Source organism: Triturus cristatus, chromosome 4_2 (genome assembly GCF_964204655.1).
Source record: "Triturus cristatus chromosome 4_2, aTriCri1.1, whole genome shotgun sequence".
NCBI classification, from domain to species: domain Eukaryota; kingdom Metazoa; phylum Chordata; class Amphibia; order Caudata; family Salamandridae; genus Triturus; species Triturus cristatus.
In genome coordinates this window covers 936,550,605-936,569,170 of record NC_140586.1, presented here as the reverse complement: position 1 = coordinate 936,569,170, position 18,566 = coordinate 936,550,605, and the positions used below count along the sequence as shown (strand labels likewise).

The window sequence follows — 18,566 nt, the reverse complement described above, 5'->3', positions numbered from 1 at the left end:
AATAATTTAGGAGACAGTTGTGCTCTTAAATCAGAAACTCAAAACCTAATTAGGGCCTATATTTCAGTCTTGTTCGAGGATATAAAACTGTATCAAATATGAGGAATAAGCCACAGATACAGGAAAATTGGAAATAAGCTGTTCCTTTAATTGTCGCTTTGACACATGACCTAAGCCACGTTCTATTTGATCTGGTGTTTAAAACTCCATGGTGTTTTCCAGGTCTGCCAAGTATCACGCATCATGCGTTAGACTAACGCATTTCAGTGAGTTGGTCCGCATCACTGCACTGAAATGCATTGTCACGCATAATAGCGCCTTCTGAGCTGGCAAGCAGGAGCGCTAGTAATCATGCACCACTGAACAGTAATGAAACTAAAGATGAAGAGAGGAGTGGCAGTGCACCCTGCACTCTGCTCCCGGGTCAGGCTCAGAGTCTGCAGCTAGAGCTGCTACTCTGTTACAATGTAACATGATGTATACTAGGATTCACCACCGGCAGTGGCAGGCCAATTTGCTTCATTCATACTTCCATGACTCCGCGTCATGAGGTCAGGAAGAGTTTTGTAGCACAGACGTCCTGCTGCCGCCAGCGGCTGGAGTGAAAGTTTCAGCAGACTGGCACCACGGTTATTTTAATCACGCACCGGAGGGAGCCGTCTCACCGCACCGGAGCTCCAGCGGTTGAGTGAACCGCCCGTGGCAGGCGGTTGCGCAGGAGTTTTTCAGCACATAGGAGCACACCAGTCTCTCCATGTAGCTGATGAACCTCCGAGTGCAGGGTCATTGAGGCCACGGCGAGTGCAAAGTGAGCGCAGCCTGGAGAGTGAAGAACTCTTACTCTGCTTCATTACCTCCTCAGTCCATAGTACTGGCACCAGTTCACCATGTGCACAGTGTGAGAAGGTTGCCTGATATATTGATCAAATGAAAGGACAACCACACCAGGTATATATTTAAAATATATGTATTTAAGATAAAACACACCCCTCTAGTCTCTTTATGAGACTGGAGTTCGAAGTACTTAATTTACAAGTTAGCAATCAACAGTAATAGCACAAATGCACGTTTGGGCCCTAGGGGCGCACCAAACCGTATACCAATAAATTGGTATAAGAACCACGACTGAACTAGACACAAGGCCTAGAGCCTGTAGAATCACTAGGACCCCAAGGAACCACCCAAGGTAGTGACACAGGGGACCCACGGGGGCCATGTGCAGTGTGTAAACACAACCGTGGGTTCCCGTTAGCTTCTATGGGCAATGTTGCAGTTAGATATGTAAAGATTAGGGACACTTAGAATCGAGTCCGGACCAAACCCTTTTGGACTTAAGAAGTTCTAGGGCTAGCACCCACGAGAGCACCGGAGTACTCGAGTTACCTCACCCAGGGAAGCCGGGTGCATAGGTGTCTTTTGGTGTCGGGTCGCGTCGTCGATTACAATGGCAGCTGGTGAAGAACTGCTGCTGCCGTGAAGAGTAGAAGTGTCCGAAGAGATCCAAGCCTGGATCTGGGATGGAAGGAACCTGAAAGCAGAGGGGACAGAGTCTGGGTCACTTGCCAGTGACCGAGGGCAGGATGGACCAATGCCCACAAATGCTGGGTGCTTCAGGTGAGTTGACGGGTATCTTGACTCTTCAGCCACGAGGTCCAGGAGGTATTGATGAAGTCCACGAGCCGGATTCGAGCTGCCCACGAAGTCTGTCGAGTGCTGCAGTGTCGGCGACCAGATTGGACTTAACAAGCCTTGGCAACGGCAAGTCTCGTGGAAAGAGAAGAAGGACGTTGGTGCAGACCAGCAAGGTCTGAGGGACTCACCCAGTGAGGGTACGTCAGGGCACATCTGGAGCAACCAGGGAAGCCCAAGCAGAAGAGGAGTTGCCTTTGTGGGGACCCACTAGCCAATGGGCTAGTGATCGCGAAGGAGCCTCGAGTGGTCACACTGGAACGTGGCCCACGGGTCACTCGTGGAGTGGAGGCCAGAGATCTTCGGTGCAGTCAATGCTCAAGGCTGGGGCTACTAGGAGCCCAAAGCAGAACTTCAAGGATAAACAGGAAGTTGATGTACCAGCAATAGTACGTGGTGCCCAGGGGTCACGGTTCCTCATCACCCACGATAGCCATGGGCCTCAGCTTTGCTGTGGACTTAGGGTAGCCTCGGGGAAGTCAGAAAATCTACCTCTGGTAATGCAGAGGCTTCGGCATCCAGCGGGAGCTTCGGAATTGCAGACCGGACAGTTGCTTCTTTGGTGCCTGCCAAGCAGGTGAGTCACTCCTTGACCCCAAGGGAGATTTCTTCAGTGTTTTAGTCGAGATAGAAAGTCAAAGGTCCAGGATATATATTGCAGAGTTTTGTCCAGGGTAATCTAAAGTCGCAAGGACTGGGTTCCCATACTTATACTAAGTTTGGGAGTTGGACATACTCTAGGGACCCACCTATGGGAGGGTTTGGAAAGAGGGGTGGTTACACCCATTTCCTTTGTCCAGTTCCATGCCAGAGCAGTTGCTGGTAGCCCCTGCAACCGGTTTGAACTGGACTATGCACAGGGACACCAAGTGTGCCCCCAGTGCAGGACTTCAAAGCACCAGAGAGTGCTCCCGCCTGGCCCTAATACACATCTTTCTGTCTGGGGAGGTGTTTACACCTCCCTGGGACAGGAAACCTATTGCCCAGGCCTCCCCTGCCGGAGTTTCGGTCAACAGCAGGAGGCCAGACCCGTGTCTGTGGCAGAGGCATCCATTTTGTGATGCCAGGGCTCTAGAAAGTCCTACCGGGTTAGACCAGTGTGAACATGTCTCTCCCTCTAAAAGGGTGGAATGCTACCACCGCCGCCAAAACTGGCAGGGGGTTAGTATTCCAAAGCGTTTGACACCAAACACAACATGTCTCCGTGCAGCCATCCCAAAGTTAGCATTTACTGCTAGGTTATAATGCACTTAAGAGTATATGGTCAGGCTGCACCACAAACAGCATCAGAGGAGGTACTCCGAACGCTGCAGAGGGGCTCTGCTCATGCAGGGGCACCCTCTCACATAAAAACCAAGCCTTCAGGATTGTTAAGGCCTGCCGTAGGAGTGACTTATAGGTTTTATATGTGTGTGCAATGGTGGTGATATAGGTAGCCTATACCACTGTAAGGGGTGGAAGCACACCCTTACCCAGGCTGCAGTAGCAGACTTGTGGTGCCACTTTGGAGTGCTTCCCAGGGGTGGCATAATACATGCTTCAGCCCCTGGTAAGCCTCTGAGGTACCTATGCCCTAAGTACATAGTATACCATATACTAGGGGCTTATAAGGCACTCCAGAATCCAATTAGATATGTACCTAATGTACATGCAAACCATTTTAGAGAGGAAGCAGCTAGGCTGTGGTCCTGATTAGCAGGGCCACAGCCAGACTAAGGTCGAAAAACAGTGAAACACCAGCAAAAAGTGGGGGTACCCATGTGAAGCAGATCCTACTCTCCTACACACAGTGCCTGCCAGAATCCTGCAGACTGGCGTTGGTTGCCGCGGGAGAAAATTAGCCCATGAATGCGGGCGTCCACGACCGGCCTGTTGCCGCGGCGCCGGCTCACCTCGTAAAGAAGGTACTGTGCCTGCTACTTCTAATTGTCATGTGTTTGGAAGTGCGCAGCGGTGATCCAGTTCTGCTTAGGGCCATGTAACTGTGCAGTGACGCAGTCTGTCTCGGTAGTTTTGTGCGAATGCGCACTAACTCGTTTTGGGCCGGGGTGACTTAGCGCCAGTGATTGTGGTGCCACTAAACTTGCAGGTAGCAGACAGCGTGGTCAAGCCTGGGCGGTAGGCCGCTCAGCATTTAAAGATTTTTATCAGCGTGAGCTAAAACTCTTTATGAAATAATACAGCCTCTTTCTTTCCCATTGCTTTTATTTCTTATTTCCCGCCGTTTTTATATAGCGCAAACTCAACCCGAAGGTATTTTTTTTTAATTTTAGTTTTTTTGCAAATTTTATATAGTGCGAACTCGACCCGAAGGTATTGGAGCGCTTTACATGAGCACTGGTTACGTTACACATTCAGCCTCGGGGAGATTAGAGAGTGATCATAACTCACTTTCCCTAACCCTAATGAATTCTTGGTCTACCAGAGCGCCGCTAGCACCACCGAGCTGTCCACAGGAGATTACTGTCTCCTCTTGTGGAAGACGCCTTAAGTGGAATAAGATCTTGTGTAATACTAATAAATTGTCCACTATTGAAGAGGTGATTAATGGCACACAAGATGTAATCAGCTCCATAGATTTATTTATGGCAGCAGATAAGGTAACAACTATCTACAAAGTAGCCATAAAAACTATAGGGGACCTTTTCTGGGTAAAAGGGATTATAGGGAAAACCAAACCTCTAACCAAACCCAAAGGCAGACACGACTGGTATTCTGCATCATGCAGAAAGGCCAAGACATGTCTAATTGAGGCAGTTAAAGAGAAGTCCCCCTTATCAATTCAAATAGCTAGAAGGGAATATAAAAAGGTCTTGTGGTTGGCCAAAAGGGAGTGGGAAGATGCCTACTGGTTAACCCTTAAAGAAGCCAGCCTGAAAAAAGACTCTAAATATTTTTGGGACACTATAAGGGCACGTAACAGACCAGACAGTGATCTGCTAACCTGTAACATCTCAAGCCAGGTGTGGGAGGACCACTTCTCCAAACTCTACTCCTGCCATGACGGCTCCAACGGGAGAGGGTCTGCTATATCCCTGCCTACCACAAACTATGCACTCTGCCCCACTGACTTTGATTTTACGCTAAAGGAAGTGGAATACGCAATAAGCTCTATCATTCCACAAAAAGCGGCCAGACCTGATGGGATTCCCGGGGACCTGCTAAAATCCGATAGCACCAAATGGGGCAAATTGATCCACTCCCTTCTTGTTGCCATCTGTAGGGGTGCCCCTATTCCCTCATCGTGGAAAGGGGCGGAGGTGGTCCCCATCCATAAGAAAGGTTCGAGGGATGACCCATCTAACTATAGGCCAATCAGCTTGTTAGATACCAGCCAAAAAGTTGTCGGTAAAGTCCTGTTACTTAGAATCCTAAATTGGGTAGAAGAAAATAAAATCCTTTCCGACTTCCAGGCAGGTTTTAGAGTGGGTACTGGAACGATTGAGCAGGCATTCAGGCTCATGATGGTATATTGGAAGGTTGTGGTTATAGGCAAGGGCAGTCTTTATCTCGCGTTTATCGATTTAAAGACTGCCTTTGACCTTGTACCTAGGGACCTATTATGGAAAGTACTTGCTGACATGGGGCTGCCACATTATCTACTATCCCTATTAGTCAGAATACACCAGGACAGCTTTGCCCAGGTCAGGTGGGGCCCTGGAGGGGAGAAAACGGGCAGTATTCCGGTCGAGAGAGGAGTCCGCCAGGGATGTGTTCTGGCTCCCACCCTTTTCTCTCTCTACATCAATGGGGTGGTTGAGCATCTCCTCAAACATCCATCTGACGAGCCATCCCTGGCTGGCGAACGCATACCGACCCTCCTCTTCGCGGATGATACGCTTTTAATCTCCAAAACCCCAATGGGACTCCAGAGACTTTTGGACAATTTCCAATCATTTTGTACCAAACGAGGTCTGGTAATAAATACTAACAAAACGAAGTACCTTGTCCTCAATCCACCGAAACAACATGTGCGTTCCCCCACCCTAAACGCTGAGCTTCTGGAAAGGGTAAAGGTCTTTGATTACCTTGGGATACGCCTTTCGGATAAAATGGACTGGACGCCACACCTAGATAAAATGCTGTTGAGCCACAAAAGGATTACAGGTGCCCTATTAAGAGAGCAACGTTCCAGTACAACAAGGCCTATAGGAACAGTCCTTGAGATTTACACAGCTAAAGGAGTTAGCTCTGCCCTTTACGGGGCGGAACTCTGGGGCTTTTCGACCACTGACGCTCTGCAGAGATCTGAGAACAAATTCTGCAGAGAAATAATGTCCCTTCCACAAGGCACCCCGACACTTCCTTTATTCATGGACCTTGGCTGTACCCAGATTGGCGAAATCGCGAAATTTCGCCCTTTATTATTATGGGCCCGTATTTGGCGGGTAGAAGAACTAAGCGGATATGCCAGAGGCCTCAAGGAAATCATGTCATCACCAAGCTGGTATAAAATCAAATGGCTAAAAGACATGAAAAACGTATTAATTAAGTTGGGTCAACTTGAATCATGGCTAAGTAGAACTTCACCCCCAAAGCAAACACTTAAAAAGCTTTATTGGGACTGGATTTGTTCTCAAAGAAACTCTAGCACCTCCCTGGGCAGGCTAACAGAGGACTTTCTGAGGTTCAAAGACTGCCCCAGGCGGGAACTGTACCTGGATGCAATTGGAAAACCCTTTGATAGGGCCTTGTATTTTAGATTTAGAATGGGAACCTTACCACTTAATACCTTTATTAAAAGATGGAAATCCTGTATGGAAATGTCTGAGCTATGCCCATCGTGTCTTGTTAAACCGGAAACATTAGCACATTTTATGTTTGTGTGCGGTGAATATGCTACTCCAAGGAGGGTCTGGCTCAAAAACCTATGCCGTCAGCTGGGGACTAGGAGTCATGATATGGCAATCAGGATACCTATTTCGGACAGTAGCGTACCCTATGCTTGCGCCCTAGCCAAGTTTCTATCCTGGGCTTGGGCTATCCGAGCCAAAAAACTAAAACAATCTGTTTAATTCTTTGTTAGAAAAATTTCTTAAACTGAAAATGCTGCCATAATTGTTTAACCTCTAAAATTTAACCAACTAGTTGGCTAGTTTAACTGAACAAACATTTTTTGAAACTATTGCCCTTCCTAAATGTTGGAACAGAGATATAAAATCTTTTAAAATTTATTACTGTTGTTCTTAACTGTAACTTTTTATACACTGAGCTGCTTTTATGATAATGACTTTTTATCGAAATAAAGCTTTGACTTTGACTTTGACTTTGATTAAGTGATTTGCTCAGAATTACAGGATGTGGACGTGACCCCGAGGCTCAAACCCTGGTTTCCAGCACCAAAGTCGGCAGTCTAGCCGACAGAACACATCCTCTCCCCTATTTTATTGTATTGGAGCGCTTTACATGAGTACCAGTTACATTACACAAGGACACAGACACATTAATTTTGCTTCATTTTACTCGGTAGAAAGGGTCACTCATAGTCACTGAAATGTCACTCATAATTACTCAAAATTATGAACATGTCACACATAGCAATCCGAAACCTTGGCAGCTGTGATTTTCCTATGTTTACTTTCCTATGTACCACGCTGGGGATTTGAAAAACCTGCAAATAAATTATTAAAAAAAATAAATAAGCTGTCCAGTTTGATTGCAAAACTGACCAAAATACTCGTGACCCCTGGGCACCACGTACTATATTCATTGAAATACAGATATATTCATTAAAATACAGGCAGTCACTTCCAGTTGTCACCTTTCTGTAAATACGTCTTTTACATCAGTGTTTGGAAGATGCTCATCTGAAGTGAAGCTATAAATACTTTTCTACAGCAGCAACCAAGTGTGAGGCCCTGTACTTGAACTGTCTGACCCTTAAAAACATTCACTTCTGAGACATCTAAAAACCCAGGTCTTTACAGGTATAAAGGCTTGTTGTGTGAAATGTATTCACTGCTGGAGCCTGGAGGCGGCGGTTCCGTCATCGGCCACCTGAGGGCGCACCTCGCCTGTTGATGAAATCCAATGAGTCGCACAGTGTGTGAAAGGGAGAAGGGTTTCCTTTTCCGGGTCAGCGGCGGCAGAGACAGCATCAGCAGCAGACGCTGACATCACTTTCGGCCTCTCCTAGTGTATCAAGCCTCCTGCAGAGGAAGGGCCCTTGATTACCTTCATCTTCAGACCCTCACAAACCCCCCCCTCAGACCCCAGATCTGCCCCTCCCCCCCTCAGACCCCAGATCTGCCCCCCCTCCCCCAGCCCCAGGGGACGGAGAGAGCCTGGACATGTCTGCACAGGTTTCTGCTCAGGTAGGAGATTGTCAGCACCTTCTGCTGTGTTTGTAGAAATAGACTGAATAATCCTGGAGGGAATCTCTGCCAGGAGCCGGGCTGAGCTGGGCTCTTCTATTGGGTAGGGGGAGGGGGGATGGTGGTAGGTCTCTGGGGGGGGGGGGGTTATTTCCGGCCCTGGGGGTGTTTGTGGGCAGCATTTGTGTTAAAGAGGGAATGTGTGCACTGCACTGCATCTTACTGCGCTGTGAGGAGTCTGTGCACACTGGATTGCTTTCTACTGCACTATGATAAATCTGCATTCCACTGCATCTTACTATACTGTGAGAAGTCTGTGCCACTGCACCGCCGTTTCCTGCACTGTGAGGTATCTGTGCATGCTGCTCTGGATCTTATTGCACTGTGAGGAATCTGTACACACCCTGTGCTCTGCTCTCGCTGTTAATTTGTTGACTCGGCCACCCCTGCCCATATGTTCGAAGCATGTCCCCCAGGCAGTTGACATCGAGGCTACCCATGCTGCCCCGTGCCCCTTTTCTCCCTTTGTCTTGTTTCCATCTCTCATACTAGGCAAAAGCTTCAGTAATTGCAATAGTTTCCTTTGCCATAGGTTGGCTTATGGCACTATCCGTTACAGAGGTTGTGTGCCTGCTGCAGGGATTGTGTGTGTGCCTGGCAGGAGGCCTGTCAAGCAGTGGAAGGTATGTGTCTGTGTTTTAATGTATCTCTGTAAGGGTGTGTGTAGGTTGGATGTGTGTGCATGTGAACAGGGTAGGGCTAACTTTGTAGGCTGTGTGTGTGTCTGTGTGAGGCATGTCTGCAGTGTGTCTCTTTGCAGGGTATTTGTCTTGGCAGATGTTTGCGGGCTGTCGGTCACTCTTCTTGACCTCTCTTCTCTGTATAGAAATTTTTAGGATCACTGGCTGAAAAGAAGGTCTGCGCTGTGCAGAATAGTCAGGTACTACTCGGCACACTGCAGACGTCTCAGCAACGTCACTTGTGAAGTTCTACTTCTTCCCCATAGTTTGAAGAATTAGCCAGATTTGAGTGAGACTTCAGCCTAACCTCCAAATGTGTGAGTTCCCCCAAGTACCCAGCGGTACTTGTATAACAATGCTACAAAGGGTTGCTGCACTCTCTCATTATGTGTTCATGAGGACTTTACTATGATACAGGAGCCTATGTGAAGGAGTCCAAGAGACTCTTGTAGTCATTCTGCTCTGCTAGTCACTTCATCAGAAAGGGAAAATAAGATGAGTGAGCAGAAAAAGCAAGACGAGGCAAGGGAAGCGAGAGAACAGCACAAAGGGTAAAGTAAATAACTATTAATTTACGTTATTTATAAGTTGTAAAAAGTTGATTTGTATGTTGTGAGCTAAAAATGAGATTTAGGTGCCATGTGAATGTGATTCTTCAAAAGTTATAGGTGTAATTTGCTGTTGAGTGGTATCAATACTTGAACCAACTTTAGTGCTATGAATCAGGGAGTTAATTACAGTCACCAAACAGTGTAAATGCACCAACTAGAGGGATCCATGTATTTTCCTGCGGGGTACACATTTCAACTCTAGTGAGAGAGCTAAGGGGTCCCAGGTTCCAACTGTCATCCTGTACAAGTGAGTTAATGCTCAGAATGCACAGATCTGTTACCTTTGCATCACAAGTACCAATACTAATAAATCCCTAATAAAAATGTAATTAAAAATTACTCCACCAATTTTGCACCCAAGACCACCTCAAGCTGTCCCAACTCTTGACATGTTTTACTATTAAAAAAGAACAATAAATGTGTCTTATGTCCAGCTAATATTTAGGTAGTAATTTGGACAAGTGGATTTCTTTAAAGGGCAAGCTGATTCCTCTATCAATCTGCCCTTAAAACAAGCAGATTTTTAAAACAATTCCACACCCCTGTAAGGAATATTTACAGACCTATACGGTGCACTGATTATCACTCACAGTAAGAGGGTGTTTAGAGTTTAAGAAATCTGTGTGCTCTGCGCTGATGTTTGCTCACACTGCGAGGGGCATTTACTTTCTGTGGACACTTTCACACACTGTTCCACTTATTAATGGCACTCTGAGTGGTTTTAAATAAATGAACGAGCCTGTGACCATTGCACTGTGGTGTACTCTTGCTGTATGCGATGCTAGCTGAAGAGGAAACCTCTACACTGCATTACTTTTTACTTCACTGCAGACTTAATCTGTGCACCTGGCACTGATTTTTCCCACAACGGAGGAAAACAAGTAGGCTATGGATAATGTTATGTTAAGTATATTTGTAGAGCACACTATCACCTGGGAAGGTGTCCTGGAGCTGTGCAGTTGTGGAAGTCTAGCCTCGAGGGCGGAGTCATTTGAAGAGCCAGGTCTTCAGCTTCTTGCTTAACTCAAGAAGCAAGGACGAGGCTCTGATGTGTTGAGGGAAGTCGCTCCATGCTTTAGGAGCGATGTATAAGAAGGTGTGGCCTCCGGATCTGTTTCTGTGTATGTCTGTGATGTGTCCGAGTATGAGTATGGCTAAGCGGGGGTGCCTAGGGTGTTGACGGAAGGAGTTGCGGTTGTTAATGTAAGCAGGGTCTTTTTTGTATAGTGCCTTGAATGTGTGGGTGAGTAGTTTGAACTGTGGCTGCTTATGTATCTGGCGCCAGTGGAGCTCTCTCAGGTGCGGTGTGATATGTGTTCTGAGTGAGAGGTTGAGGATGAGTCTGGCAGCTGCGTTCTGGGTGGTTTGCAGCCTTCTGGTGAGCTGTTTGATGATTTCTGCATAGAGAGAGTTCCTGTTGTCCAGACTACTGGTGATGAGTGCTTGGATGACGGGCTTCTGGTGTTGCTTGGGAGCCATTTAAAGATTTTCTTCAGCATTTTCAGGGTGTGAAAGCAGTGACTACGTTGGCCTGGGCGAACATGTCCAGGCTTTTGTTGATAATGATCCCTAGGTCACTTGTGTGCAAGCTGGGGGTGGGAGTAGGTCTTGGGGTGGATGGCCATCTGGTAGAGTCCCATGGGCAGGTGTTGTTTCCAAAGATCAACACATCTGTCTTCTCAGTGTTGAGTTTGAGACAATTGGATTTCATCCATGTCATGCAGGCAGTAAACGTGTTCCTTGTGTTGTGGGTTTTATTCATAGAGGGGCAGTATTAGTTGCATGTCGTTGGTGTAGAAGAAGATGGTGATGTAGTAGGCATGGATGACATTGGTCAGTGGGGTTATGGAAGTGTTGCGGGGTAGGAGAATAAGCAGGGAGACTAGATGGGGTTAGAGAAGGATTCATTGGTCTTAATACGCGCTTCCGGTAAGTTAACAGTCTGTAGTATGCTAGAGGCGGTTCTGTGGCCTTTTCTGGTGAGACACGGTCCCTCGGCGAGGTCTGCCCCCTCCGTTTCCACTACAGTGCGATGCCGTCAGGTATTTTGGATGCGCGGTGGTACAGCATGTAAAAAAAAGAATAAAGGAACTCGGTATGAGTGTGGTGCACAATAACTGATACGTGATGAGGAAGGGGAAGTGAGGAGTCACACGGTGCACGTCACTACTAATTAAGTGAGGACTGGTGCTCAGGGTAGGGATACTGGGAAACCAGGGACCCGACAACTAAGTATGAGGTCTTCCCCTTTTACCCACCCAGCCCGTAATACGCTCGCGTACCTGCGAGAGCCACACTCCTCCAGGAGCGTGGCTGGGCGACACACGTGAACTTTGGCCTCCTGGCTCCTGGGGATTCTGTGAGCGCTCCGCCAATGCCTCTCCTCCGGTTTCCTTCTGCTTCGGACTGCTCTCTATGCTCCCGGCTGCTCCGACTCCTCCGTTGTTCAGACACGACGCTATCTGCCTTCTTCCTGGATTTGAAGGCCAAGCCCCCTCTTCACTTGGGGCGTGGTTTAGGGAGAAGTCTCCCCAGTTAAAGAAATATTGTCCTTTTCCATCCTCTTCGTAGAGTGGCTTTATATCCGGGTCAGTCCAGTCATCCTGCTGCCGAGAAAAGAGGTGAAATGGAGTTGGTCACATAACCCCAGCCATCAAGTGAGTCCGCCCTGCTCTCGCTCTGACCCCCCTTGTCACATACTAACCCCCCTGGATTCTCCCGATTGGGGAGAGGGAATCTGGAGAGGTAATCCGCACTGCCATTCTCTGCACCTTTTTGATGCTTCACAGTGAATGAGAACGGTTGAAGGGAGAGAAACCAACAAAGGACCCTTGGGTTTAAAGCGATGTTCCGACTCATCCACTGAAGGGGGGCGTGGTCCGTGTACAGGGTGAACGGGCGGCCCTCGAGATAATATCTCAGTTTTATCCACAGCCCATTTTATTGCCAGGCCTTCCTTCTCGATAGTAGGGTATTTTAGTTCTCGGGGAAAGAGTTTTCTGCTAATGTAGAGGATGGGATGGTCTACACCCTCAGGGGAAAGTTGTGATAGAATGGCCCCTATACCATAGTCCGATGCATCAGTGTGGAGTATGAAGGTTCGGGAGAAATCCGGGGAAGACAACACTGGACTGGTGGTTATAACCCTCTTCAATGAGCTGAATGCCTTCCACATTGAGGGTGTGGGATGGGGAAGGGCCTGGGTTTTCACATCTTGTTTGAGGGTATCTGTCAGGGGGGCAGCTACCTCTGAAAACTGGGGGATAAAACAGCGATAGTATCCTATCAGCCCTAGGAAGGCTCTCATTTCTCTCTTGTTGCTGGGAAAAGGGGTCTCAGCTATAGCCCTGATTTTTTCAATTTGGGGTTCAATCACTCCGTGTCCTAACACGTATCCTAGGTACTTTACTTTTTGATAACCTACCCTAAACTTCTTGGAGTTTATGTGCAACCCTGCCTGTTGTAGTGCTCCCAGGATGGTTTGCAGATGACATAGATGTGTCTCCCAACTGGGGCTGAATATCACTATGTCATCTAAGTAAGCAGATGTGAACGACTGATGTTCTCTAAGCACCGTGTTCATGAGACGTTGGAAAGTTGCTGGGGCCCCATGTAGGCCAAAGGGAAGGACGTTGAACTCAAACAATCCGTCTGGGGTGGCGAAAGCGGTCTTCTTTCGATCTTCTTCACATAAGTGTACCTGCCAATACCCTTTGGTCAGGTCCAAGGTGGTAATGTATTTAGCCTCCCCTAGTTTCTCTATGATTTCGTCAATCCTCGGGATGGGGTAGGCATCAAAAGAGGAGATGTCGTTCAGAGCTCGGAAGTCCATGCAGAACCTTGTGCTTCCATACGGTTTTGGCACCATCACGATGGGTGAGGACCACTCACTCCTCGATGGTCTTATGACGCCTAGCTGTAACATCTCCCGTACTTCTTTTTGGACGGCTGCCCTCTTGGCCGCTGGAATCCAGTAGGGACGTTGTTTAATGGTTTTCCCATAGGGTGTCTTGATTCTATGTTCGATCAGAGTAGTTTTTCCGGGTTTGTCTGAAAACAGGGAGGCAAATGGTGATAGGGGTTTCTGTAGGCCTTCTTTCTCTGGTTCTCTTAGGTCTTCATTGATAACCAGTAGTTCGATGGTAGAGGAAGAGTGGGTGTGCGTTGGTAGGGTGAGATGTGCAGGTTTTGGTGGAGTACCCAACCACTTTTTCAACAGGTTTATGTGGTAAATTTGGGACTTTCGCGCAGTTACTTGGATCTTGTAACTGGTCTTCCCAATAGTCCAGATGACCTTATAGGGTCTCATCCATTCGGCCTGGAACTTCTTGGTGGATGAGGGTAATAATACCAGCACCCAATCATTGACTTCTAGTCTTCTCCACTTCTTTCCTTTGTCATAGCACATCTTCTGTTTTTCTTGACTCCTCTCCAGGCTCGAATAGGCCAAATCTCTCAACTTTCCTAATTTCGCTTTTAGGGCTGCGTGTATTCCAGCATTCCGCGTTCCTTCTCAACCTCCTCCTTCTCCCAGGCCTCCTTGGTCATCGCTAAGAGAGATCTAGGTTATCGTCCATATAGCATCTCAAATGATGAGCAACCGAGGCTACTCTGTGTCTGCCCCCTTATGACGTACACTGCTAGGGGTAACAACTGATCCCAATCCCTACTGTTTACTGAAAGCTTCTTCTTCAGTGTGGTTTTGAGGGTCCCATTGTATCTCTCAACTAGGCCATCGGTTCGTGGGTGGTAGACGGAGGTTCTAATCTGCCTAAGATCTAATAACCCACAAACCTCCTTCATCAGCCTTGATACAAATGGGGTGCCCTGATCCGTCAGGATCTCTGGGGAACCCTACTCGGGAGAGCAATTCTAAAAACTTCTCAGAGATCAGACGCGTGGTTGGGGCTCTCAATGGGAACGCTTCTGGGAATCGTGTGGCATAGTCTACTATTACGAGCGCATATTGATTCCGTCGTTTTGTCTTGGGTAGGGATCCTATCCGGTCCATCCCCACTCTTTCGAATGGGGTCCCTATTATTGGAAGGGGCTGTAAGGGTACTGCTGGGGGGCGGTGAGTGTTCCTTTTCTGGCAAATGTCACATGCCTGACAATGGGTTTATATATCTTTTTTTCATACTCCCGGCCCAAAAAAATGCCGTAATACGTTCTGAGTGGTCTTTTCACTCCCAATATGTCCCACCGTTAAGTGGGAGTAGGAGAAAAAAATTATCTGGTCCCTAAAAGTTATTGGGACTAATAGCTAGTGTGGGTCCTCCCTACTACCCTGGCAGTATAATAAACCATCTTTGATAAGAAACCGGGGAAAAACAGGGGTTTGGCAGTCCTGGGTTCTATGTGCCTGTTCCCACGCGTTAAATAATGAGGCGTCATTGGCTTGGGCAAACTTAAAACTCTTGTCTAATGCCCAAGGTTCAGGAGTTATTTGGACTGGAGCTGGGGTGTTTACTCTCTGTCCTAGGGGTTCTTTGGTAACCTGCCCCTGTAAGGTGTGTAGGAACAGATCTAGAAACCTGGGGTTATCTGTTCCTATAATAAGCTCCTCTGGCAAAGTGTCCAACACTCCCACCCGTATGATGTAAGTCCTACCATCAGAAAGGTCCAAAGGTTTGGTTGCTACCGGGTAAGGCTTGACATCTCCATGAACACACCTGATGTGGACCATGGTGTCGGGGACCACCTGTCTGGGTCTTATAAATATCCCCTGTATAACCGATTGCCTGCAACCCGAGTCAAGGAGGACTTTTACTTCTCTCCCATTCACCCGTACACTCACGTGAAACGCGCTCCCCATCTCAGTGGTGTAAAGAATTGACTTGGGGACATATCCCACCTCCATGGGCTCTTCAGTTGGTTTCCTTTGGGGGCCCACCCTTGCGATGTTCCCCCAGGCCCCACACTCAAAGCATTGGAGTCCCTTAAACGAGGGTATCTCTGGTCTGCTGAGCGGTGGCTTGGTTGGTTCTATGTTCAAGCGAGGCCTTTTCTCGTATTTTATTGCCAGTGGCCGACTTGGCTCTTCAGGCTCCCACCCATATTGCTTTGGTTGGCCTCTGGAGTAGGTAGAAGCCATATCAATGGCTTGTTCCGTAGTCAGATGCAAGTGCTGGCATAGCCATTTTTGCGTATTGAAAGGTAGTGCACTAAGTACTGTTCGAGATAAATTTTGTCCATTATCTCTTCTTTAGTACTAGTAGTCGGGGTGAGCCACTTATCCGCCGCCATCTTCAGACGGAAAAACAGGGTTTTCGGATTCTCTCCTGGCGTGCCCGTCTCCTTTCTGAACCACACGCGGTATGCCTCCGCATCTAGTCCTAGGTGGTCCAGTATCACAGTTTTTATGTCTGCATAGGGAGTTTTACCTGCTGCGTTGGCCACCTGATAGGCGGCTTGAGCTTCTCCGGTTAATAGGGGGGCTAGAAAAAACGGCCACTTCTCTACAGACCACCCACAGGCCCGTGCGGCTCGTTCGAAATTCAGCAAAAAGGCGTCAGGGTCTTCCCCTGACACATATTTTTGCAGGGAGACCCCAGAGAGCCCGGGAGTTGGATTACGTTGTTCACGAGGTGCTGGGAAGGGCTTGTCGCTCATCATCTTATGTAGCCCCTCTATCTGCGCAGATATGCTGTTTTTAAATGTGTCTCTGTCGGCCTGGGCTGATGTCACTTGTTGTTCTACTGCCCATCCGAGCTGCTCCTTGCCCTTCACCAGGTGTTGTACTAGGGCTCCCATCGTGGGTTTACAGATGGATGTCAGAGTGCCCGCACTCTCCACCACTTGTTGCGGGGTAGGAGAATAAGCAGGGAGACTAGATGGGGTTAAAGAAGGTTTTATTGGTCTTAATACACGCTTCCGGTAAGTTAACAGTCTGTAGTATGGTAGAGGCGGTTCTGTGGCCTTCTCTGGTGAGACACGGTCCCTCGGCGAGGTCCACCCCCTTCGTTTTCAGTCCAGCGCGATGCCGTCAGGTATTTTGGATGTGCAGTGGTACAGCGTGTAAAGAAAAGAATAAAGGAGCTCGGTATGATACGTGATGAGGAAGGGGAAGTGAGGAGTCACACGGTGCACGTCACTACTAATTAAGTGAGAACTGGTGCTCAGGGTAGGGATACTGGGAAACCGGGGACCCGACAACTAAGTATGAGGTCTTCCCCGGGGGGCGCTAGAGGGCGCACTGCGGTATGGCTGCCTGCTAAGACAGCTCCGCCAGTCGGGACAATGAACTAGTGGAAAAAGCGACATGCGGGCGTCCAAGCAGACCGCAAAGGCGAAAATACGAGGTCGGAACAGCGTGGCAAGGCGTTGAAGGGAAGCGGCAGGCTGGTAGTGCGACAGAAAGGTATAAACGATCGAGCAGGACAAACGGGCCGGTGGAGTGATCGGAGGCAGACAAGATGGCGGTGCCCGGTGACATCCCCCAAATGAAGCAAGCCCATCAAGCGCAGTGAGGAAGTGCGGGAAAGGCTGGCGCAGACACTGTGGAAGCCCCGTGACGCTGTGATTTGTGCTCGTGCCGTGTTGTTAAGGAGAGCCCCAGGGGGTTACAAGGTGAGAGCGGGGCTGCGAGGTGAAGCGGGAGCGGACACGGACATAAAATGGCGGCCGCTACTGATGGTGGAAGAAAAGCGAGGTCGGGAGTGGACCGGCCCTGCCGTGAGGGCACCTCAAGTCTGAGCTGCACTGCTGGGAACATTTGCACGGTGAGAGCGTGGCTGCTAGGCGAAGCGGGAGTGAACACTGACATAAATGGCAGTTGTTATCGTTGGTGGAGGAAAAGCGTGGTCGGGGATGGACCGGTCTCACCGTTGAGACGCCCCAAGTATAAACCACACTGCTGGGTACGTGTACCGCGCTGGTCTCTGGGGGCGATCTGGTGGCACTACTCGGTAGAGTTGGACTGGCATCGCGCACCTGGTGAGGAACAAAGCGTCTGAAGTGCATTCATGGGGGCGAGGAATCACTGAATCGATGCCGCGCGATGAGCCAGCGCTGCCAGAAACGGAGGTAGAGGTGAAACGCGAACCGCGCTGTTGATGGCAAAGGTTGGAGTAAAGGAGCTACAGGAAATGGTGTGGGCTATATTGTGGTAAAGGGACATAGTCTGCTAACTGCTCAAACACGCATCTATGTTTGCTGCAAAGGGGTGCTGGAGAGGCGTAACATGGCGCAATGAGGTGTTGGGATTGAGAGACGCGCTCTCGGTCTAGCTTCAAGTGAGGCCTACCATTGCTGGTGACGTGCCGGATTGGTCAAACTGCCGTGGTGATCTACGTGGGGAGTGTGTTGCAGCTGGAGAGAGGAACGGCCCGGGTCCGACAGCTCGGCGCTGAAGGTGCCTGGCACCGCCTTTCAGAGCGACAGGTACGGTGGTGGCAGCGCCTTGCACGGTGGAGTACCAGTGTGTCGTAATGGGCAAGCAGGACCGAGTACAATCTAAACTGCCTTTTGAGGCGAAAAAGTCCACGAAGGTTGCGATGGCAACTTCTGACGCTGGGACGGACGATACGCCGGAGGCACCAGCAGGTATGGAGGGCGCCCTGCAGGCCATTCAACAGAGCCTACAGGATATTCATGGGAAACTGGACTCCATTACACTACGGGTGGACAACATGTCTGCTAAGCTGGATGGACACGGTGTGCGGCTGGTGGAAGCTGAGACTCGCATTGCAGCGGTGGAGGATGAAACGATCCAAAAATGTACAGACATGGAGAGGTTGCTGGATGTCATCAAAAACAAGGCGGATGATTTAGAGGCGAGGTCGCGACGCAACAACATACGTATCGCGGGCATTCCGGAATTCTCAAACATATCAAGAATGGAAACATATGTCGAAGAGTTGGTCCGGAGCGTGTTTGGGGCAGAGAACCTCTCCACCATCTTCCTGGTGGAGCACGCCCACAGATCCCTGGCCCCGAGACCGAAGCCTGGCATGCCTCCAAGACCCATAGTAGCCCGGGTCATGAATTATCGGGACCGGGATGTCATCCTCCGCATGGCACGTGAAAAACGCCAGATCAACTATCAGGGTAATGCTCTAGAATTCTATCCGGATTGCACTGTGACAGTGCAACTAGCGCGAAAAGAATTTAACCCGGTGAAAAAGAAGCTGCGGGACTTGGGGATTGAATACGCTATGCTCTATCCTGCGCGCCTGAGGGTGACATATGAGGGCCGCGCGACGCTTCTTCAG

General features: G+C 48.9%; 1 protein-coding gene across 1 annotated transcript in view; it reads left to right on the top strand.

The window, feature by feature from the left end:
- Nucleotides 1-7,767: 7,767 nt before the first annotated feature.
- LOC146838967 (uncharacterized) overlaps nt 7,768-18,566 on the top strand; it is a 158,401-nt gene continuing 147,602 nt past the window's right edge. The window contains exon 1 of the mRNA XM_085603003.1: nt 7,768-8,003. The gene's annotated coding sequence lies outside the window, so the exon portion shown is untranslated. The remainder of the gene's footprint in view (nt 8,004-18,566) is intronic.